This window comes from Taudactylus pleione, unplaced genomic scaffold, assembly GCF_031769625.1.
Source record: "Taudactylus pleione unplaced genomic scaffold, aTauple2 ptg000977l, whole genome shotgun sequence".
Lineage (NCBI taxonomy): Eukaryota > Metazoa > Chordata > Amphibia > Anura > Myobatrachidae > Taudactylus > Taudactylus pleione.
Window position 1 is genome coordinate 4,997,439 of NW_028285378.1, and position 24,267 is coordinate 5,021,705.

The 24,267-nt window shown below is 46.3% G+C and overlaps 1 protein-coding gene across 3 annotated transcripts in view; it reads left to right on the plus strand.

Moving 5' to 3' along the window:
• Positions 1–24,267, plus strand: part of KALRN (kalirin RhoGEF kinase) — a 1,228,991-nt gene that overhangs the window by 384,700 nt on the left and 820,024 nt on the right. The window lies entirely within an intron of this gene.

A 24,267-nucleotide genomic window follows, 5' to 3' on the forward strand; every position in this document is an offset into this window, starting at 1 on the left:
TTTCACCTATACAGTGCTCACACACTCAGGTGTAGTTTGGATCTCACACCGTTGTGAGAGATCCCCTAACCGGTGTTCAAGGGAAGAACAGACAGAGGAAGAGAAAGTATAGAATGTTTGGATCTCTCACCGTTGTGAGAGATCCCCTATCGTACGCTCCAATGAAAGACAGACAGACACAGAGATACTCACACTAGACCCCTTGTCACCTTGACGAGTCGTCCGCCGCCCCTGAGAATCAAACAAAACAATCCTCCTTCCTTCACGGACAAACACGCAAACAATGCTGTACCAATTGGGTTACCTCTTTGTATGCCTGGAAGCTTGAACCTCACTTCCAGAAACTTCCTCCGTAAACTCTCTGCTATAACAACGAGAAGATTCAAGGCAAACAACAAATAAACGTCTTCTTACACACTATATTAACTAGGCTTGGGGACAATACACCTCTAGCGGAAACACTCTTGTTTCAGCTGTCCCTCTCTTTCTCTTCCCGGCCGGCCGGCCCTGTCTGTGCCCTTCTATGAACACACCGCTGCCTTGATCTACTAGGCTGAATCTTCAGAGTTCCCCCTGCAGGGGTTCAGCACCGGAGCCGCACAGCCCTTTGCACTGACTCCCGAGAGGGCTTACTCAATAATCTATGCCCAGTACTCAACCTCACCCAGCTGGGGCTAAAGCGGGTGATCCGAGCCTATTACTCGGATTACTTTATCCCTCGAACCACTTATCAGCACTCTGTACCCAGTGGTACAGACCTCCAGCGCCGGTCACTCTGCGGCACAGGTCCGCCGACCTGTGAATGATCGCTTCGGTTCTTGCCAGGATGCCTTTCACTTTAGACCCACCTTCCTTCGGCCGATCCCTAGGGATCTAGGCCTAACGCCCAGATCACTTTGAAGCTGGGCCACCACTGGTGAATCTAATGGTCTTTTAGTGAACTGGGCCTAATGCCCAGACCACCTTATATGTAGGGCTGCCTCTGAGGGTCGTTTTAGTGACCTGGGCCTAATGCCCAGACCACTTTATATGCGGTACTACCAGAGGATCGTGCAGTGACCTGGGCCTAATGCCCAGACCACTTTATATGCGGGGCTACCTGAGGGTCGTGCAGTGACCTGGGCCTAGTGCCCAGACCACTTTATATGCGGGGCTACCTGAGGGTCGTGCAGTGACCTGGGCCTAGTGCCCAGATCACTTTATATACAGGCCTGCCGCCTACTTGAGCCCGAACAACCTGGGCCTAGTGCCCAGGTTGCTGACTGTAGAGCCTAAGAATCCCCCTACAGGGCCTAATGCCCCCTGCTATCCCCGGGGCCTTGTGCCCCTCCTACGTGGCCACAGGCCTAGTGCCTGATTATACCCACAGGCCTTAAGCCCGACAACAAATGATTTACTTGATTTTAAATATAAGTAAAGGTGGCCCACGGCCGCCTACCCTGTCCGGTGGGAGAGCCTGCAGTGGGGAACTTCGATAAGCTCTTTAACTTTCCTCCACTGCAGGGCTCTCCTGTCCTCAGCTTCGGCTCCGCTGACTGCCGCCGTCTTCCTCCTCCAGCAACAGCGCTTCCGTCTTCAGGTGTTGAGCACGGCGTCTTCCGGCGTTTTCCGGCGCCTCTGGAACTCTTCTCCTCCGCGGATGGTCTTCCTGGCTTGCTCTCCGCCGACGGACTGACTCGCCCCGCTCAGCGGCGCCTAATATATGGAGCCGCAAGGGGGCGGAGCCATGACGCGGCGAGCCACAATTGGCCCGCCGTGCCAGACTCGGATTGGCTGTCCACCCGCGAGCCATTACTGGCTCGCCAGCGGCGCCAAATTCAAAATCCGCGCTGGTGGTTGGACGAGCTTGAATCTTTTCAGATGCAAGCTCGTCCAGCCCCGTCTCCCGCTGCCGCACCGCGCTGCCCGAACCGCCGACGCCTGTTTGTCCAGCGGTCACTGGATTTCGGGCCGGACCAGGCCCTACACTGATGACCCCGCTCACACATGAACTGATGTCACGCATGCGCACAGCCGCCGGGAGTCTGTGTCCTTTGTAGTCCCTACAAAGGAGGTCTGTGACCAGACAAAGTCGGGATCAGCATATCGAGGCCCAGGCACGCCACGATTGAATCGTTGAGAACGTCTAGGTAAGGGTGTTACATCCGCCACCTCTGGAACATCGTCGACTTCATTCACAGTAGGAATTTCTGCTGGTGCCCACCACTCCTCTTCAAGGTTGCCCATTCCGGTCTCCTCATTACGCGAGTCATTCTGAACGACGTCAGGTATAAGGTCCCTTTCTGCTGAAGTTGGGAAAAGGCAGGGACGTAACATGTCCCGATGAAGAGTCCGCAATCGCCCCAGACCATCAGTGGATTCCACCTGATAGACCGGTCCTTCCGCTGACAAACGACATCTGATCACATAAGGTAAAACTTCCCAACGCTCAGATAGTTTACCCCCCGGACGAGTCTTACGGATCAGGACCCGTTGCCCTACGGAAAACGGCTCAACACCTCGCGCCCCAGCCGGGGTACGTCTATGATCGGCTATCATCTTTTCCGTCAAATCATGAGCAATTTTCAGATGCCGCCGATGTTCCTCCACCCAACCTGTAGGAAGCGATCCCTCCCTACTATCGGACTCGGTTAGTACTAAATCCTGAACTTCCCGGCCCGGCCGACCGAACAACAAAAAGAAAGGAGAAAACCCGGTAGTACTATCAACCCTATTATTGTAGGCCCAAACCAATTCCTGCACATGTTCAGGCCACCTCCATTTTTTTGTTTCTTCCAGGGCTCGGAGCATCTGTAGCAAGGTCCGGTTGAACCTTTCACAGGCCCAATTACCCTGAGGGTGGTATGGAGTTGTACGGGACTTTTGTAGCCCGTACAGTTGGCACAGACGTTCCATTAGCCGCCCTTGAAAACAGGCTCCCTGATCTGAATGTATCCTTTCGGGACACCCATATTGCCGTATAAAATTTTCCACAATCGCTTTTGTAGCCGACTCAGCCATCTGGTCACGGGTTGGCACTACCACAGTAAACTTTGTGAAGTGGTCCGTCATTACCAAAGCGTATTGATGACCACTAACAGACTCTCCAATCAGCACATAATCTATCATTAGTAACTCTAATGGTCGATTTGTACAGATGGTCTGAATAGGCGCATGTTGTTCCGAGGGTTTGACCACTCCACAGCGTCTACACTCCCGACAGACCCGAACGACCATGTTCTGCATTTGAGGTGCAAAATACTGACGTCGCAACCATTGATAGGTCTTATCACTGCCCAAGTGTGCTCCTTCTTGGTGTGCGTTTTCAATCAGTGGTCGGACCAACGCTTCTGGTACCACTATCTGCTCTACAAACCGAAGCTCCGAACTAAGGTAGGTGCGATACCGGAGAGTACCTGCACAAGCCTTGAGTTGGTCCCACTTACGCAGCAGCTTCTGACAGAAAGTAGTAAGCCTACTCCTTTCCCATTTGCTGGGCCAGTGACCATCTTCCTTCCACTGCATAATAGCTCTGAAACCGGGGTCTTCCTGCTGCTCGCGTGCCCAGTTTTGTTCGGTATTCCGGAGTATCGTGGCACTCTGCTTGACATTCCGATCACCCTTTGTCCCTGATTTCCTCACACGTGTCAGATCGGGGACTTCTACCTCTTCCCAGTCTTCATCCCCCTGTGTCCCAGGGACTTCTACAGGAAACCGAGATAAAGCATCAGCATTTCCGTTATTTTTTCCTGGCCGGTAACGAATGGTATAGGAAAACTTAGCTAACCGGGCTACCCAGCGTTGCTCCAGGGCCCCAAGCTTGGCTACCCAGCGTTGCTCCAGGGCCCCAAGCTTGGCAGTCGGTAAAGATATCTACATGGGTGGCCGTCAGATATTCAGCAAATTTTTCGGTCACAGCCCAGACTACGGCCAATAATTCCAACTTGAAGGAACTGTAGTTGTCTGGGTTCCTCTCTGTTTCTCTCAAACTACGACTCCCGTAGGCAATCACTCGCTCCTGGCCATCCTGAACCTGAGCAAGTACGGCCCCTAGGCCTTGCAAGCTCCCATCAGTATACAAAACAAATGGTGTCTCAAAATTGGCATAGGCCAATATGGGGGCTTCTGTGAGAGCTTGCTTTAAGCACACAAAGGGCGCTTCCTGGGATACGCCCCACGCCACCGCTTGAGTTTTCTGAGTTGTGGCCACCCCTCGCAATAGGGCGTGGTTGGCTCAGCAATCTTGGCAAAATCCTTGATGAAACGTCGGTAATAACCGACCAACCCTAGGAATGCTCGTAACTCTGTCACTGTACGGGGTGTCTTCCATTCTTGCACAGCTGCAATTTTACTTGGTGTGGGATGCACCCCATCACGCAACACCACATGCCCTAAATACTCCAGACTAGTCTTTAGTAGGTGACATTTCCGAGGTTTGACCTTCAACCCATATCCCTCCAGGTGCTGCAGGACCACCTCCAAACGAGCTAAATGTTCATCCACAGTGGCGGAATACACAATAATGTCGTCTAGATAAATCAGAAGGGTTTCGAAATTCAAATCTCCCAGACACCGCTCCATCATCCTCTGAAACGTTGCCGGGGCATTGGTGAGCCCGAATGGCATGCGGCAAAACTCGAAAAGTCCCATGGGCGTAATGAACGCAGTCTTTTCTTGATCTTGTGTGGCAACCGGTACTTGCCAATATCCGCTGGCCAAGTCTAATGGAGCGTACACACGGTCAGATTTGTCAGACTTGTCAGATTTGTCAGATGAACGATTGAACGATTTGGACGATTTGACCAAAGTTTTGAACGATTTGAACGATTGAACGATTTTTGACTGCATTAAAAAGAATGGAATCGTCCAAGTCTGACTGCAAACCCATCAGATGTCAGATATCGTTATCTGACAAACGGGAACGCGCATCGTTGATCGTCCATCGTTCAGGCATGTCAGATATGAACGATTTTCCATCAGATATGAACGACTGAACGATTTTTAAATCGTTATCGTCCATATCTGAAGAAAAAATCTGATCGTGTGTATGCACCATAAGGTGGAAAAAAACTTGGCCTCGCCTAACGACGCCAGGGACTCCTCAATCCGAGGTAGAGGGTAGGCATCCCGTACGGTGCAACTGTTCAGCCTCCGGTAGTCCACACAAAAACGGATGCTCCCATCCTTCTTCCTAACCAACACTATGGGGGCGGCCCATGGACTCTTACTCTCCTGAATCACTTCGTTATCTAGCATCTGTCAAAGCATTGTCTTGACCTCCTAGTAAAGCTTTGGGGGAATAGGCCGGTATCTTTCGCGAATGGGTAAGGTGTCTCCAGTGCGAATCTCATGTTGTAAATCGTCCGTGTAGCCAAAATCTTCCTCATGTCTCGAAAAAGCTTTCCGACGTCTCCACAGCATCTGGTCCAACTTCCGCACAGTATCGGAGTCACAGTCAGCTAGCGAGACATCCATCTGCTCCCTTATTATCCCTCCGTTCCACTCTATACTTGGTTCCTTCTCTTGCTCGACCTGCACTGACATGGTCCATGATTCAGTGGCTTCTGACTGAAGCAAAATACTTTGGCCTCTGCGAACACCATCACCATCAATAGCTACCACTCGGGCAATTATAGCTCCTGCTGGGACACGCTGAATTTGTTCCCCTAAGTTACATATCCGGACCAACATCTTCCCTTCTTTGACTACTGACAAAGTTCTAGCCAGAACTATTCCGGACTCTATTCTGAAGAAGCCTGTGGGTTCTATCATTACCTCGAACCCGTCCAATCGCTGATGGGTACGCACCTCCAGGGGGAGTACTATCTCCTGACGAGGGGGTAGATCTATTCGTTGCCGATGGCTGGTTTTAATGAGGCCCAAAGATTCCTTTCCTTTTCCCTGGGCCCCACATCGCTGTCCCACCTGTTGAAAGGCTTATTGAACCGGTCGTTGGACCCCCAAATGTCTCCAGTACCGAGGACCATTCTCTTGAATCAAAATTTGATCCAGGTCTTTCAATACGTTCATACCAAGGATCACCGGTCCATGACTCAAACCTGCGCTACTGACCACAAGGATACCTTTCTTCCCCAACTTTCGGCCACAAACTTCTATTTCCATCCAGACAACCCCTACCACCGGAATGGGGAGGTTGTTAGCTGCGGTGAGAGTGACCCAACTCTCCAAAACAGATTCCTTCAGGTGAGAATAATGTTTCAAGAAACAGTCCTCGGACATGGTGGTCACCTGAGATCCTGTATCCAACAAACACTGTTGATTTTCCCCCCCTAGGCATCCAACAACAATGGGACACTCCCCTACCAATTCAGCCGAGTTGACAATGGCTATCTCTCCACGTAACTCCCCCGTGGGTGGTCCCCTTACCGCGAGGGATTCTAGTTTAACTGAGGCTCAGAAATTGCCTCGGTACAATTCCGGGCAATGTGTCCAAGCCGATTGCAACGGTAGCATCGGGGGCCCCTAGTTCCTCCTTGTCTAACTCCAACACCTCTTCCTCTGGATCCGTCTGACTCTCTGGGCCGGTACTCTTCTTCAGCTCTGCGGCCTCTTTGCCGGTATACTTCCTCTCTTAGCCGGGAAACCTCCTCTTTCATTTCCTGGGTTGCCTTAGAAAATGCTGCTTTAAGATCTTGAACGCATGATTCCAAAGGGTTGGCCTCCCGGCCCATCACGGGAGCAGACGTCGGATGTACCCACTGTGGAGTGACAGCATATGGACCAAAATTTGCATCTCGGTCCCGGGACACGGCATCTATCTGTATCTGATGAAAAGTCAGTTTGTCGTCTTGCGTGATTTTATCTAACAAAATCTGTCGCAGCGGGACATTCCTCAACCCCATTGCAAATTGGTCTCGTAACATCTCGCTGGTATTTGGAAGTGCACCCATCCCATCCGGATCGCGCCTTCTAATCTCGCCCATCAATTCTTGAAGTGCGTTAGCAAACTGAGGAATGGACTCATCCTCTCTCTGGAACCGGGCAAACAACCGTTGTCGTAGGGTACCAGCCGATGACGTATTCCCATAGAGATCCCCCAGAATCTTCAGTACCTTTTTCAGGGAATCGCGATCTTCTTCCGGTCTCAAGAGGATAGTACGTCTGGGTTCCCCTTCGAGAGAGTTCAGAGCCAATTGGAGTTTTGACTCCGGAGACACCTTATATAGGAGGGCAATTCCTTCGAGTCGCGATTTCCAATCCTCCAACTGTAAATTGCGGCCATCATACCGAGGCAAATGAGCGAGGGCAGGGCCTATGTTGACCCGTCCAGTTGCCCCCCTATTCTCTTCATCATCTGACATCCTGCCGACTACGCCAAAATGTGAGCCCCTAGCGATAACTCGTTAGCCAACACTCACCACTTTTCCGCGGCAGAGTCCTAGAGCCTTCGTTCCCAAATTGCCAACTGATCTACGATCCGGATCCTCTTCACCGTTTTAGTCTCAGGTTCAAACCAGCCTGAAGCTGTAAGAGAATGGGGTATTCAATAACAATCCTCCTATGCTTGGTGACACAATAACCGCTAGGGATGAACGCGACCTTCACCGGTTGGGTGAATGGTCATCATTGGCACGGGGCCTCAGCTACCCAGTTTTCACCTATACAGTGCTCACACACTCAAGTGTAGTTTGGATCTCACACCGTTGTGAGAGATCCCCTAACCGGTGTTCAAGGGAAGAACAGACAGAGGAAGAGAAAGTATAGAATGTTTGGCTCTCTCACCGTTGTGAGAGATCCCCTATCGGACGCTCCAATGAAAGACAGACAGACACTGAGAGATACTCACACTAGACCCCTTGTCACCTTGACGAGTCGTCCGCCGTCCCTGAGAATCAAACAAAACAATCCCCCTTCCTTCACAGACAAACACGCAAACAATGCTGTACCAACTGGGTTACCTCTTTGTATGCCAGGAAGCTTGAACCTCACTTCCAGAAACTTCCTCCGTAAACTCTCTGCTATAACAACGAGAAGATTCAGGGCAAACAACAAATAAACGTCTTCTTACACACTATATTAACTAGGCTTGGGGACAATACACCTCTAGCGGAAACACTCTTGTTTCAGCTGTCCCTCTCTTTCTCTTCCCGGCCGGCCGGTCCTGTCTGTGCCCTTCTATGAACACACCGCTGCCTTGATCTACTAGGCTGAATCTTCAGAGTTCCCCCTGCAGGGGTTCAGCACCGGAGCCGCACAGCCCCTTGCACTGACTCCCGAGAGGGCTTACTCAATAATCTATGCCCAGTACTCAACCTCACCCAGCTGGGGCTAAAGCGGGTATTCTGAGCCTATTACTCGGATTACTTTATCCCTCGAACCACTTATCAGCACTCTGTACCCAGTGGTACAGACCTCCAGCGCCGGTCACTCTGCGGCACAGGTCCGCCGACCTGTGAATGATCGCTTCGGTTCTTGCCAGGATGCCTTTCACTTTAGACCCACCTTCCTTCGGCCGATCCCTAGGGATCTAGGCCTAATGCCCAGATCACTTTGAAGCTGGGCCACCACTGGTGAATCTAATGGTCTTTTAGTGAACTGGGCCTAATGCCCAGACCACCTTATATGTAGGGCTGCCTCTGAGGGTCGTTTTAGTGACCTGGGCCTAATGCCCAGACCACTTTATATGCGGTACTACCAGAGGGTCGTGCAGTGACCTGGGCCTAATGCCCAGACCACTTTATATGCGGGGCTACCTGAGGGTCGTGCAGTGACCTGGGCCTAGTGCCCAGACCACTTTATATGCGGGGCTACCTGAGGGTCGTGCAGTGACCTGGGCCTAGTGCCCAGATCACTTTATATACAGGCCTGCCGCCTACTTGAGCCCGAACAACCTGGGCCTAGTGCCCAGGTTGCTGACTGTAGAGCCTAAGAATCCCCCTACAGGGCCTAATGCCCCCTGCTATCCCCGGGGCCTTGTGCCCCTCCTACGTGGCCACAGGCCTAGTGCCTGATTATACCCACGGGCCTTAAGCCCGACAACAAATGATTTACTTGATTTTAAATATAAGTAAAGGTGGCCCACGGCCGCCTACCCTGTCCGGTGGGAGAGCCTGCAGTGGGGAACTTCGATAAGCTCTTTAACTTTCCTCCACTGCAGAGCTCTCCGGTCATCAGCTTCGGCTCCGCTGACCGCCGCCTGCCGCCGTCTTCCTCCTCCAGCAACAGCGCTTCCGTCTTCAGGTGTTGAGCACGGCGTCTTCCGGCGTTTTCCGGCGCCTCTGGAACTCTTCTCCTCCGCGGACGGTCTTCCTGGCTTGCTCTCCGCCGACGGACTGACTCGCCCCGCTCAGCGGTGCCTAATATATGGAGCCGCGAGGGGGCGGAGCCATGACGCGGCGAGCCACAATTGGCCCGCCGTGACAGACTCGGATTGGCTGTCCGCCCGTGAGCCATTACTGGCTCGCCAGCGGCGCCAAATTCAAAATCCGCGCTGGTGGTTGGACGAGCTTGAATCTTTTCAGATGCAAGATCGTCCAGCCCCGTCTCCCGCCGCCGCACCGCGCTGCCCGAACCGCCGACGCCTGTTTGTCCAGCGGTCACTGGATTTCGGGCCGGACCAGGCCCTACACTGATGACCCCGCTCACACATGAACTGATGTCACGCATGCGCACAGCCGCCGGGAGTCTGTGAGAAGACGGCGGAGGGATCCGCTCGGATCCCTCTTCGCAGCCCCGGAACCCCTTCCCATTGGAAGGAGCGGGCCTGCGAATGCAAGCGCCGTCTGAAGATGGTGCTTGTTCTCATGGAGTTTGCTGAATATCGGACCCCTGATGATGAATGGCCCGGTAACTCAAACACGTGGAAGCTAGTGTTTCCACATGGTTACCTGGCAAATTTATCGTTTGATGAATAAGCCCCATAGTTAGAGTGTGAGCTCTCTATTATGTCTGTCAGTGTATCCCAAGTATATATGGAAAGAGTTACTATAAATGAAGTGGACTCTTTTCCTAGTTTAAATTTAGACTTGCCAGATATAGTTCCAGTATTTATAGAGACTAACTAGCTCTGCATTTAGTCCCTAATGAAATCCTTGGAATGCGGCTTTCTGGCAGCTCTTTGAGGAGATTGATGTGTAACATCTGCTTTCTATCGTTAAGCAAGCATCTTTTCACGATTATTTACTAGACTTTAGGGATGCAAAGCGCCCTGTGAAAAATTTAGATTTGTACAGGGAGCCAGGATATCTGTCTGCCCTGCTCTGCAGCCCATCATAATCCTTGTTATACAGATGCCAGGAGTATACCAGCGAGAGGCTGAGATTTCAGGAAAGTTCAACCTATGTCTCCTACACGTGGCAGGGAAGCTGTAAATTCTGTGTCTGAGACTTTTTGTGACACTATTTTGGGCTCCAGGAAGCCAAACAATGCTCTCTATTGAGGGACAATTTATTGTGATTCGCCAGTTAACCCCTGCAGTGTCATTATATAAATATGGAATCTGCTCCAGCAGCATGAAAATACAAACTCTATGAAATGACCCGGAATTTGGCGTGTTACGGTCACCTTGTATGTGATTGTTTTGGGGATAATCAGCTGCTTCTGGGGGCACCGTAGAATAGCTGACAGGTGAAGTGTATGTGTGGCTTCATCATTATACTCAGCAGTTGTATTAACAATAACCCACGCGAGCATCTGCCTTAAATTAATTGTCATACCCTCTGTCTTGCAGTGGAATTATTAGCCCATGTAAGCTTTTAATATGGGACCAAAGTATAATCAACAATTATGGTTCTAAAAATACCCAGATTTTTTATTATGTTTTTAATTTTTCTTCTGATTGTGGAGATGTTTTGCCATTCTCTAGCATGGTCTGAGGCAAGGGAAAGATATTGAAATTTAAATCTACAAACCACACACACTAATATATTTAATTTTTGGTACTTACAATCTTAAAGAAGTCTCCCTAAGTGATGGCAGTACCTGCATTTGGCAAAAAGACTGTGCCCTGCTATATACAGTATTATGTTATATGATAAATATTAATCTTTTAAAGCAGGGGTGGGGAACCTTTTTTCTACCGAGGGCCATTTTGATATATGTAACATTATTTGCGGGCCCGGTGCAGGCCACGCCCTCTCCTTGTGATGTCACACGGGGGTGATGCCACAATCGTTGGTGATTACAGCAATGCCTGGAGCATCCTGAGGATGCCCCAGGAAGCTGTAAGGCAGTGGTGTGACCGCCTGAAGCGTCCTAAGAACGCTCCAGGCGGCACTGCTGCATAGATTCTAGCTGCAGGGTACCTTTCTAGGCACCCTACTACCCAGACGAGGCTAGCAGAAAAAATCTCTTAAGGCCAGACCCAATGATTCCGGGGGCCTTATACGGCCCCTGGGCCTGAGATTCCCCATCCCTGTTTTAAAGCTTTAAGTCATCTAAGTATTTGTGCATTGAAATAACACCAAACTTCATCTCCCAAGAGATACATAGCATGTCCACTATTGTCAGCATCCTGGGTCAATGGTATTTTTCCTCTAGCTGGGGTCAGCTCTATAAGATTGGGCCCAGTTATTTGTGTATAACCCTGTAATCTCAGAAGTTTCCCTAGAGGTTGAACACTGAAACTTCATTCAGACTGATGATGATTGAATTTCTCAGTCATATGGTTGCCAGATGATTACCAAAAGCATTTTCAGTATCCTCGTATAACGGTAGAGTGCTTTGCCTGATCAACCTGTTTTCATATTTAATAAAATTGCCTGCAAATTATGTGCTAATAATTAAAACAAAATAAGCTTCCATGTCCGTGTTACACAATAGTAGTTATATACAGCCACTAATACCTACGTAGCTGGTTCCTCTGCTGATTTTAGATCTGTTGTGGCATCTTATCTGCTGATTGCACCATTCCACTATCACAGCAGACTCAATACTGTGGGATGTAACAGCCTCTGTCTGTCCTTTCATCTGTCTATCTACTTGTATCATGTTCACATTTCCCTGCTGTATGTTTATTGTGTTCTGTCATTCATAGCAAATGCAGAATGGACCCTTTGCTACCTGTTATCGTTCTGCTCCATCTGGTGTTTTATATCTACAGAAAATGTGTTCTCAGTCCCATAGATATTGACTTGTCGGTACTGTTTTCCCAGTGTCCCCTTATATTACATTATATTACATTAAATGCCCCACTGCAACAGCTCCCTGAACCTGAGAACCTGATTTCCCTGTCACCTCACAGTGCTCAAGTATTCCAAATACTAATTCAGAGGAATACATTTGTATGTAAAATGTGGATAACAGACAGGTCAGCAATGCTACATTAGCACCCAGATAGATATCTGTGTAGAGTCAGCTTGTTATCCCTGTACTCTCGTATGTTTTCTCCCACAGTCCACAAATGTATTGGTACAGCAGTTAATTCAGATTGTTAGTTCCACCGAGTTTGATGTGATTGGATACAGTGATTACACAGTGCTGCATAATATGTTCAAGATATATACACACTCTGCACAGATGACTCTGCAAAGGGTTAACAACACTCTGAAACAGCCTTGGAACACCTTGGAGAATGTAGTGTTCAAACTATTATCAAATAGTCAAAGTGTTAAACAGTCAAGCACCAAAGATTATTGGAGTTTTCTGAATTTGTTCACAGTATTAAAAATAGGATTTTGGTGCAGTACTTACCATATACAGTCAGGTCCATAAATATTGGGACATTGACAGAATTTTCAGATTTTGGCCTCTATTCACCACCACAATGGTTTTGAAATGAAACAAACAAGATGTGCTTTAACTGCAGACTTTCACATTTAATTTGAAGGTAATTACATCCAAATCGGGTGAACTAGTGTAGGAATTACAACAGTTTCAATATGTGCCTCCAACTTTTTAAGGGTCCAAAAGTAATGGGACTATCAACTCAAAAGCTATTTCATGGACAGGTGTGGGCTATTCCCTCGTTATTTCATTATCAATTAAGCAGGTAAAAGGTCTGGAGTTGATTCTAGGTGTGACATTTGCATTTGGAATCAGTTGCTGTCGACTCTCAATATGAGATCCAAAGAGCTGTCACTATCAGTGAAGCAAGCCATCATTAGGCTGAAAAATCAAAACAAACCCATCAGAGAGATAGCAAAAACATTAGGTGTGGCCAAATCAACTGTTTGTAACATTCTTAAAAAGAAAGAACGCATCGGAGAGCTCAGCAACACCAAAATACCCGGAAGACCACGGAAAACAACTGTGGTGGATGACAGAAGAATTATTTCCCTGGTGAAGAAAAACCCCTTCACAACAGTTGGCCAAATCAAGAACACTCTCCAGGAGGTAGGTGTATATGTGTCAAAGTCAACAATCAAGAGAAGACTTCACAAGAGTGAATATAGAGGGTTCACCACAAGATGTAAACCATTGGTGAGCCTCAAAAACAGGAAGACCAGATTAGAGTTTGCCAAACAACATCTAAAAAAGCCATTACAGTTCTGGAACAACATCCTATGGACAGATGAGACAAAGATCAACTTGTACCAGAGTGATGGGAAGAGAAGAGTATGGAGAAGGAAAGAAACTGCTCATGATCCAAAACATACCACCTCATCAGTGAAGCATGGTGGTGGTAGTGTCACGGCGTGGGCATGTATGGCTGCCAATGTAACTGGTTCCCTTGTATTTATTGATGATGTGACTGCTGACAAAAGGAGCAGAATGAATTCTGAAGTGTTTCGGGCAATATTATATGCTCATATTCAGTCAAATGCTTCAGAACTCATTTGACGGCGCTTCACAGTGCAGATGGACAATGACCCGAAGCATACTGCAAAAGCAACCAAAGAGTTTTTTAAGGCTATAAAGTGGAATGTTATGCAATGGCCAAGTCAATCCCCTGACCTGAATCTGATTGAGCATGCATTTCACTTGATGAAGACAAAACTGAAGGGAAAATGCCCCAAGAACAAGCAGGAACTGAAGACATTTGCAGTAGAGGCCTGGCAGAGCATCACCAGGGATGAAGCCCAGCATCTGGTGATGTCCATACGTTCCAGACTTCAGGCTGTAATTGCCTTCAAAGGATTTGCAACAAAGTATTAAAAAATGAAAGTTAGATTTAGGATTGTTTAGTTTGTCCCATTAATTTTGGCCCCTTAAAAAGTGGGAGGCACATATAGAAACCGTTGTAATTCCTACAACGTTCACCTGAAAGTCTGCAGTTAAAGCACATCTTGTTTGTTTAATTTCAAAGCCATTGTGGTGGTGAATAGAGGCCAAACTTTGAAAATTCTGTCAATGTCCCAATATTTATGCACCTGACTGTATTTAATAAAGATGGCATAGAATTTATTTAATAGCGAATTTGTAATGAGGATAGGGATTGTTCTAAACAAATATAATATCTTAGGAAGGAGCACCATTTTAAGTGCTGCTATCTGACCCATCCATGAGACTTCTTGCATCAGCCAATCGGAAGTCAATAATGTAAAACTGCTCAAAAGAGGGACATAATTACAAGGGATCAAGTCATCTATTTTGGGTGTGATATGTATTCCAAGGTATTTGAGGCTTCTATCTTGCCAAGAATAAGAATATCAGGATCGCATAGTTGATAGAAGTTCAGGGGGGTGTTTACTGGAAGGGCCTCCGTTTCGGATTTATTCAATTTATAATAAGATACCTTAGTGTAATTCTCTAATATCTCATGTAGAAGCCGCAAGCTGGGTAAGGGGTCTGTGAGGGTTAAGAGGATATCATCTACAAATAGACAGATTTTATATGCCGAACCTTGAAAAACCGGTCCTGGTATTAGTTCTGTGGATCTAATAGTTTCAGCTAGTGGTTCAATGGCTAAAGCGAAAATCAATGAGGATAAAGGGCACCCCTGATGGGTACCATTTGCTATAGAGAGTGGGGGAGAGGATACCATTCACCATGACTCTAGCTGTCTGGTTGGAATAAAGGGCCATAATGGAAGACAGGGCTCTTCCAGAAAATCCAAATTGTTGCAACACAGCCATTAAGAATCCCAAATGGAGCCTATCAAAGGCCTTCTCCGTGTCCAGCGATAAAAGAAGTAGAGCTTCCCCGAGAGCGGAGAAGGCCTCGATAACATTAATAACACGTCTAGCGCTATCCGGGGCTTGTCTGTCACTTACAAATCCTACCTGGTCCTGATGGATAAGAGAGGGGAGTAATGAGCTTAATCTATTTGCAATGAGCTTAGCATAGATCTTGATATCAGCATTTAAAAGAGCGATTGGGCGGTAATTACCAATTAACACTGGGTTCTTCCCAGGTTTGGGGAAAGCGACTATTCGAGCTTCTAACATTTCTTTAGGGAAAGCCCAGTACTGAAGCTTCATTAAAAAATGTAGTCAAAACTGGAATCAAAACTTCCCTAAACTCTCTATAAAATTTATTAGTTTATTTAATGGAAAGGAGTCAATAACCCTTTCAGTATAGGCAGATGTATACCAGATAGAAATTTAGCAATGTTTTCGGCTGTGGGTTGCGGTACTAGGGGGTCATTAGCTAAATTGTAAAGATTAGAGTAATATTCTGCAAATGCTGCCGCTATATCTTTAGGGTCTGTCACTTTAGCACCCACTGGATTGAAAACTGAACGGATTCTTTCCCTCGCAAGTTTCCCCCCCAATTTACGTGCTAACATATGCTCTGTCACCTTGAACATAAAATTTTTGGTTCAACCTAAAAATAGTTTTGTGAACTTCCTGCTACGCTATTATATTCCACTCCTCACGCAAATTAAGTATTTCACGATAGAGCCTAGAATTATGAGGGGAATGTTTATGTTTGGACTCCAAATCCGCCAATCGCAGTTCCAAATCGGCCTGTCATTTAAGCGTATTCCTCTTCAGGCTAGCCGCAGATTGGATTGCAGATCCTCACACTACTGCCTTTAGAGCACACCAGAAATTGAAGTGAGACGTATCCCCTGGGGTGTTAATCTCCAAATACATTGATAGAGATTGGGAAATGTTTTGTCTAGATTCCAAATCTGAAAGCAAATTATTTATTTATTTTATTTATTACCAGTTATTTATATAGCACACACATATTCCGCAACGCTTTACAGAGAATATTTGGCCATTCACATCAGTCCCTGCCCCAGTGGAGCTTACAATCTATATTCCCTATCATACACACTAGGGTTAATTTTTGTGTTGGAAGCCAATTAACCTACCAGTATATTTTTGGAGTGTGGGAGGAAACCAGAGCACCCGGAGGAAACCCACGCAAGCACAGGGAAAATATACAAACTCTGCACAGGTAGGGCCGTGGTGGGAATTGAACCCACGACCTCAGTGCTGTGAGGCAGTAATGCTAACCATTACACCATCTGTGCTGCCCAGGATGTGTTTATGTCTGAGTCTTGGTTGTCAGTGTGGCTGTCTTTGTCGGTGGTATTTGGGTTTGATGGGTTTTTGGTTTTGTGGGTCTTTGACATGTACTGTTGGTAGGTTAGTTCAAGTTTTCTGTAGATGGGTGTTTCTGGGGGGTTGTTGTCAGGAAGGTCTTTGTGACGATGTGGGTAAATAAAGGTTTGTGTGTTCTTGGTAGTGGTTATCCCTCAAGCACCATGAGCTAGGAGAGACATTATGAACCCCTGCCTCCCAAAGTAGACTAAGGGCTGAATGGTTGGACCAAACTTTGGGCAGGATAACTGCTTTTTTAATTTATTAAAGTGTCCATTTATCTCACAAAGTGAAGTCAATATGGGAGTATGAAAGATGGACATGGGAATGAAACGTATAATCCCTTACAGTGGAATTTTTTGTCCTCCATATGTCATATAGATCGTATTCAAGCAGAATGCGACTAAAGGTTTGGGAATGATCTCGGGGTACGTGAGATCTTAATTTACAAGTTGAGGATGATTTAACCAATGACAGATCAAGAACCATGTTAAAATCCCCCAATAGCAAAAACAGATCTCCTTCTATGGTCCTGTAATTTGGTGCAGAGACATCTACATAAAGAGATCTGCCTAGTGTTAGGAGCATACACCTAGACTATCGTAACTGGCAGTCCCTCCAATTTTCCTATTAGGATCAGAAATCGGCTCTCTTGATCCTCAACTTGCTTTTCTAGTATAAAATTACAAGAGGCCGAAATTAGTATGGCCACTCCTGCTATCTTATGGGGTCCGTTAGACATATAACAGTGTGGGTAGTGTTGATCAAAAAATTTAGGAGGGGATGATTTCATAAAATGTGTCTCTTGAATGGCTTATGATTTATGGGGTCCGTTAGACATATAACAGTGTGGGTAGTGTTGATCAAAAAATTTAGGAGGGGATGATTTCATAAAATATGTCTCTTGATTGGCTTATAATTTGTGCCTTATGTTTATAAAAATATTTCAGGGCCTAGCATCTCTTATTGGGAGAATTCAACCCCTTTACTTTCAGAGAGAGAATTTTAACCATCATAACTACAATCTAACTGCAGTGTGGACATATAGACTTGCAATAAAGAATTAAAAAAATACCCTGCATGGCTTGGAAAAATACATATAAAAATAAAAAAAAATAGGACATAACTAGGGAAAACAGCTAGACATAAATAGAGGAAATGGAAAAAGGGAATAAAAGGTCTGGAAAAGCTCCTATAAGGAATTAAATGGGGCCACTCCCAATGTTGGCACATAGAGAAAATGGGGGTAGCAGCTGCCCCCCAACATTCCTATAAAATATAACATATATAGAAATAGATATAACGCATCTATACTAAAATACAACTGGGTTAGCAGTAAAGAACTGGTCTAGAGGAGAGCAATCCAGATGTCTCCTAACGACTTCAAGCAATCCTAATTGCTCTCCGCTAATATCCCAGAAATTGCAGTAAATATTTCAATAAACAGTCATAACAAATTCAAAACAGAGAAAATATCGTAAACATTGAGTATATATACTGGGTTATAATGAAAATATAGTTATGGCCATTAAGTGTCACGGCCTTTCACGGACCAGTCCTTCTCTACTCTGGAACAATCAGGCATCGTAACCGAGATATCCTCCAGATTCCAGGACACTAGAAGTTGATTCTGGTATCCCCCGTATTTTGACATTATTACGGCGGGACCTGTTTTCCAGGTCTCCCACTTTTTCCCGCACGACAGTGACCTCCAACTGAAACTGCTCATGTAAGGTGATCAAATCATTATGGGATTTGACGACTTTCTCCAGTTTGGACTCCAGGTGGTTTGTGCATCCCCCACGGCATCAATTGATTGTTAACAGGTCTGTAATGCTGCTCAGAACTCAGCGGTAATGTCCGTTTTAAAGGATGTTAGTAGTCGCTTCATAGATCCCACCGTCAGAGGGGCATCATCTTCAGTGGATTCTGTCTGCAAAGTATTCAATGAAGCAGACTTCACATGCAAAACTGAATCCATAGGTAGCTGAGGTGATTTATCTCGGATAGATGACCCCTTAGTCCCTGATAAAGAGGATGGTTGTTTGAAAAAAGTCACTGGAGGTACCTTGTCAGGACCTTTGGGTTGCTGAGGCGGCATTTAGTATAGAGGAGTAACTGTACTGAGAAGGTACAGAGGCCAGAGCCCAGAATATCCAATCAAAAAAAATTCAAAATGAAGATGCGTTAATGCAAACAGGAGTGATGAGGGGTGATATGAATCTTTAAGTAAGTAGCTGACAGCATTGTAGGGCCTACAGCCTTTATGAATTAAACAATAACCTTGACCACCAGCACAGACTGATATATTGCTTGGATCCCAGCACAAAAGGCTCCTACAGGATACACTGCAGATAGGGATGTGATTGCAGAGCTTCCAAAATGGCCACCGGCTCTCCACTTATCTCACTCACTGGGAAGGACAGTCTATCCTTAGCCTGTGTCAACTGGACTCTGGTGTGCACAGGCTATACAGCGGGGTTCCTCAGCACTAAGGAGGGTCCACAGATGTTCCTCACCTAATCGCCGTAGCTGGAGGCAGACCCAGCGCGAGTCGTGGCACCTGGATGTCCGCGGCCGGGGACTGCTCTGTGGGAGAGACTGCTGCTTCAGGAGCTGTGCTAGGCCGCGAATGTCGGGCATCACACGGGGCGCCAAAAAGAGCAGTGAGCGGGCCACAGACCCTCCGCGGCCTGTCTGATGTGCGGGGAGACTATTGTCGGCGTGGAAATCCCCCAGGGAAGGCGGTAAGTAGGCCGGAGCTCGTTCACAATGCGACCTCTCTCCACCGCTATCATGCCACGCCCCCCAGAAGACAAGATTTTGACACTACACTTACGTGTGTGCAGCTTGCTCCACAATCAGAGCGTATCCATTCACTCGGCAATGCAGTTCCTGGAGTCCATTGTGTCCACCTTTGATATGGTGGAATACGCATAGTTGCACTCAAGGCACCTTCAACAACTGATTCTCGGTGGAACGGACAGTATCATCTGATCCTGTCCTAGATGATCCTCCTCTCTCCGGAGGTTCAGCTTTCCCTCTTTATGGTGGCTACAGACATCCCATCTGGACAAAGTTTGCCCCTTCTGGATTCCAGACTGGGAAATTCTCATGACAGATGCCGGCCTTCGCGGATGGGATGTGATGATTGGTCATCATACCTTTCTGGGACGGTGGACAACTCAGGAAAGTCTTCTGCCCATAAACATTCTGGAGCTTCGAGCAGTGTACAGAGCACTCACTCAGATGCAAGACCTTCTCCAGGGAAGGCCGGTCCAGATCCAGTCCAATGTTACAACTGCGAGGCATGCAAAGGGATACATCAGGGAGGCACGCAAACTTGGGCAACCATCAGGGATGCACGCGAAGTTGGGCAGCAATGTGAGAAGTAGCAAACATTCTGGTGTGGGCTAAATGTAATCTCCCGGCCATCTAGGCAGTGTTCAGTCCTCAACTGGGAAGCGTACTTCCTAAGCCGTCAGGACATAGATGCCGGAGAGTGGGCTCTCCACCCGGATGTCTTTCAACTCCTGGTGGACAAATGGAGCCTGCCAGATGTAGACCTCATGGCCTCAAGTCACAACCACAAGGTCCCCAGGTATGGGTCCAGGAACAGAGACCCATCTGCCGCCTTCGTGGATGCCATGGCATTGAGGTGGGACTTCAATCTCACATACCTCTTTCATCCGATCTCCCTCCTCCTGAGGGTACTTCGAAAGTTCAAGCAAGAAGGTGGCACTGTGATATTAATAACCCCAGGTGACATTGGTTCACTGACCTATGGAGTCTCTCCATAGACACTTCCTTTCCATTTCCTCTATGGCAGGAAGTGTTGATGCAGGGCCCTCGTCTGCACCCGGACCTACTGCTGCTGTTTTTGATGGTGTAGCTCTTGAGTCTTCCCTCTTAAGAGCCAAGGGTTTCTCTCACTCTGTGGTCCAGACAATGCCCAGGGCGCGTAAGCCTGCCTCAGCCCGCATCTATTACAGAGTTTTGCACTCTTACTTTCAATGGTTCTCCCCCAGAGTCTATGACCCTACAGTTTTTTTTTTGCGTCTCCTGGGTGCTTGCCTTTCTCCGGCTTGGGTAGACCTTAGTCCCTGTCTGTCCTCCCTTAGAGCTCTGGTTTCTTTTTTGTCAATCTGGTTCCAGTGAAGGATTGCTCCCGTGTCTGATGTTATAACATTTTTGCAGGGTGTTCTCCGCATTCAACCTCCTTTTGTCCCTTCGGTGGCTCTGTGGTGAGTCGTCCTTCTTTCTCTGGGCTCTACAGGCTCCCTTGTTTGAACCTCTGGACTCAGTAGAGCTCAAGTGGCTGACAGCGAAGACGCTCTTTCTCCTCGCTATCTCTTCCCGCAGGGTATCTGATTTAGCAGCACTCTCCTGTCGCTCCCCATTTTTGATTTTTTTATCCGGACAGAGCTGTCCTCCGTATCAAGGCTGGTGACCTCCCTAAAGTAGTATCCTGGTTCCATTTGAATGAAGAGATTGTAGTTCCGGCCTTCCCGTTTCTCAGATCTTTCTGCATGTGAAGCTTCCTTGGATGTGGTTTGTGCTCTTCGGATCTACTTGGATCATACAAATTCCTTGAGGAGATCAGATTCTCTTTGTGTTGTATGGCTTTCACAAACTAGGCTGGCCAGCTAACAAACAGACTGTCTCGGTGGCTCCGCATGACAATCTCTCAGGCCTACCGCAAGCTGATCTTCCTGTTCCAAACAAGGTTACGGCTTATTCTACTCGGTCTGTGGGACCCTGCTGGGCAGTTCGACGTGGCTGAACAATTGTGCAAGGCGGCCACTTGGTCTTATGTCCACACTTTTCTCAGGTTCTACACCTTTGATACCTTTGCCTCTCAGGGATGCTTCCTTTGGGCGTTGGATTCTCCTTTCTGCTCAGGAGCATCCCCACCCTTTGGGAAACTACTATGGGACATCCCCATGTTATCCCTGAGGATCTCCTATGGACCCCGAAGAAGAAATTAAGAGTTATGGTAAACTTACCTTTGTTAACTCTATTTCTTCGAAGTCCATAGGATCCACAGGGTGCCCACCCTGACACACCTGGCCTCATTCTGTATTTTTTTTCTCTCGGTCACTGATTCCTTTATCAAGTTTTCTTGGAAGAGTGTTTCTTCAGAGTAATGTTCTTCCTTCTCCTCTTTACTGCTCCTGCCTTGGGCTTGTTTACAAAACTGTGTGTCTGTGACTGGGGGCGGGGTATATGTGAAGGAGGACCAGTGCATCCTGGGAGCTAAAGCTTAGCTGTTTGGTGCCCAGATCACTCCAACCACACACACCCCATGGTATCCCTGTGGATCCTATGGACTTTGAAGAAATAGAGTTAACAAAGTTAAGTCTACCAAAGCTCTTAATTTTATATGTCCAGATTTCTAAAGACTTCACCTTCTGATAACGGATGTGTGGAGGCATCTCTTTGCTTGGCCGAATACAATCTCCATTCACCATGCCAATATTAAATTTATTTTCATCCCTATACACTGTAGGAGACAGTGGTTTCACAAAGTGATCCCTATCCTGACTAGACTATACATTAATCACAAATAGTAGTAAACACAATGCTGTGCCTCTTCTCACTGAGCAAACCTACTGTCTTTCTCTTTAGCAAATCACTTTCTTGTGTACCCTAGCGGCAAGGTAGAGGAGTGCAGTTTAGTATTGAAACATATGGAAATACATGTTAAGTCATGTTAAAAGTATGAAATATGTAAAAGTTCTTCAACATGTTACCTGCTATGTGACTTTGCTGTCATATCATGAATTGTATATCCAACACACACGACTCTGACAGTGATTCTAATACATTGACAATACAACTAGCCAATATTTTGATTTACAGTTTCCAGAGTTATGCTTTTTAAATCTTTCATAGGGGGTATTCAATTCACCTCGCTGTTTAGTCCGATTATGAAAACTTAAGTCAGAGAATGCCAGTTCTTGCGACTCACAAGTCACTCTCTTCACCCCCAGGACATACAATCGTTTCTTGTGTAAATTCCCTCACTTCCAATTCATCTTTTTATGCTGATTCTTTTCTTCAACAATGGGTTACTTCACTGAGGTCACATCTGAAAGATTCCACAGATTTTTTGAATAAGTTACAATCTATTGAGTGGAGGGACTCGTATGCCTTTTTGACTCTGGATGTAACTGCATTATATTCACACATCTCACACCAAATGGGTTGCGATGTGATCTCCAGATGTCTACTTTCAGATGGTGACCTCAGTGATCCACATCAATCGTTCCTTTTAGACTCAATTTGGTTTATTTTGTCACATAACTGTTTTCTTTTTCAAGACACTTATTATTTACAGGTGAGGGGGACGGCCATGGGGACTAGATTCGCGCTCAGCTACGCCAACCTATACAAGGGCAAGTTTGAAGACACCCATGTGTAGGGTGGTGGGTGGGCTTTAATGGCCGTTATATAGATGATCTTTTTATTATTTGGGATGGGGATCTACTTTCTGCCACTTCTTTTGTCACTTCTCTCAATTCTAATTCTTTAATTTACAGTTTACTCACTGCTATCATAAGACCACAGTTAACTTCCTGGTTGTGATCCTCAATATTAATGACAATAAAATTGTTACCTCTAATTATGTGAAAAATGTAAATACCTATTCATACTTACATTATGTCAGTGCGCATTATGGCCCATGGAAGAAAAACATCCCAAAAGGGGAACTCATGCGCCTTAGACCTAACTGTACACACTTAGAAACATTTGTATTTTAAGGCACAAGATATGTTAGATGCTTTTAAAAAATGCATGGATATGCTGATAATTTGTTAGAACAAGCCTATCCTGAGGTAAAAATGATGGAGAGAAAAACATTATTAAACCCTAAAACACCTGCAAATTATAATAAAAATTAAGATAATAAACACCTAGCATTTATTTGTAAATTCAACAGCAGAGCTGCTGTTATTAAGAAAATTCTAAAACGTACCCATCAGATCTTAAAATAAGACCATATACTTTACTTGGGGAGCTTTTACCCTCTAATCCTCAGGTTATATACAGAAAAAAAGTCCATTAAAACAATATTGGCACCCAGTTATCTAAAAACAGAAAAGAAACATGAAAGAGATGGAGGCTCTGATTGGTTAATACAAAGGCCATCCGGTTTTTATAGGTGTGGTAAGCCTAGATGTAACGTGTTCCCACACGGCTTATCCCAGATCAGATAATTAAACAGAATGTGATATAATTAGAATAGAATAAAATATCCATTAATACGTTTGCGCCCATTACATCAGTGGTTACTTGGCAACCATATAAACGTCCCAATATGGAGTCATGATTGGCCGCATTCGACCACGTGACAAAACAACATATCACGTGATCGGAATAATATTGAACACTGATTCTTCCACACGAGTGGTTGCCTGGTTACCATACAAAGCAAATGACTCTGAGCTGAGATTGGCCATTCACGATCTCGTTACCGGAGTAGCGGTCACGTGATGAGGTGATTCACAAGTTTAACATGAATGATTGAGGTCAGAACAAAGTGTTCAGGTATGTTTAAACTTTATTCTTTGGATAATATATTAGAAATAAGATTGCCTTCTTATTTCTAAGTATTACTAAGGTTTTAAAAAATAAACTGATGTTCTTTTAGCGAGCTTCCATTAATTAGCAATGGCTAATGAAACACAGAATGTGATTCCCCAATAAAAGGGGTCTGTATGGGACATTTCAAACATGCTTCTGAAGAAGCTGGAGGGGCTTGCTCCAGTGAAACGCGTTAGGCTGTTTTTATCCTACTTATACTCCATATATTTGGAAGTGACTCTTGTAATACTGTGGACTTTGAACTTGCCGTTATCCTGTGGACTTTGGACTTATTGGTACTTGTGGA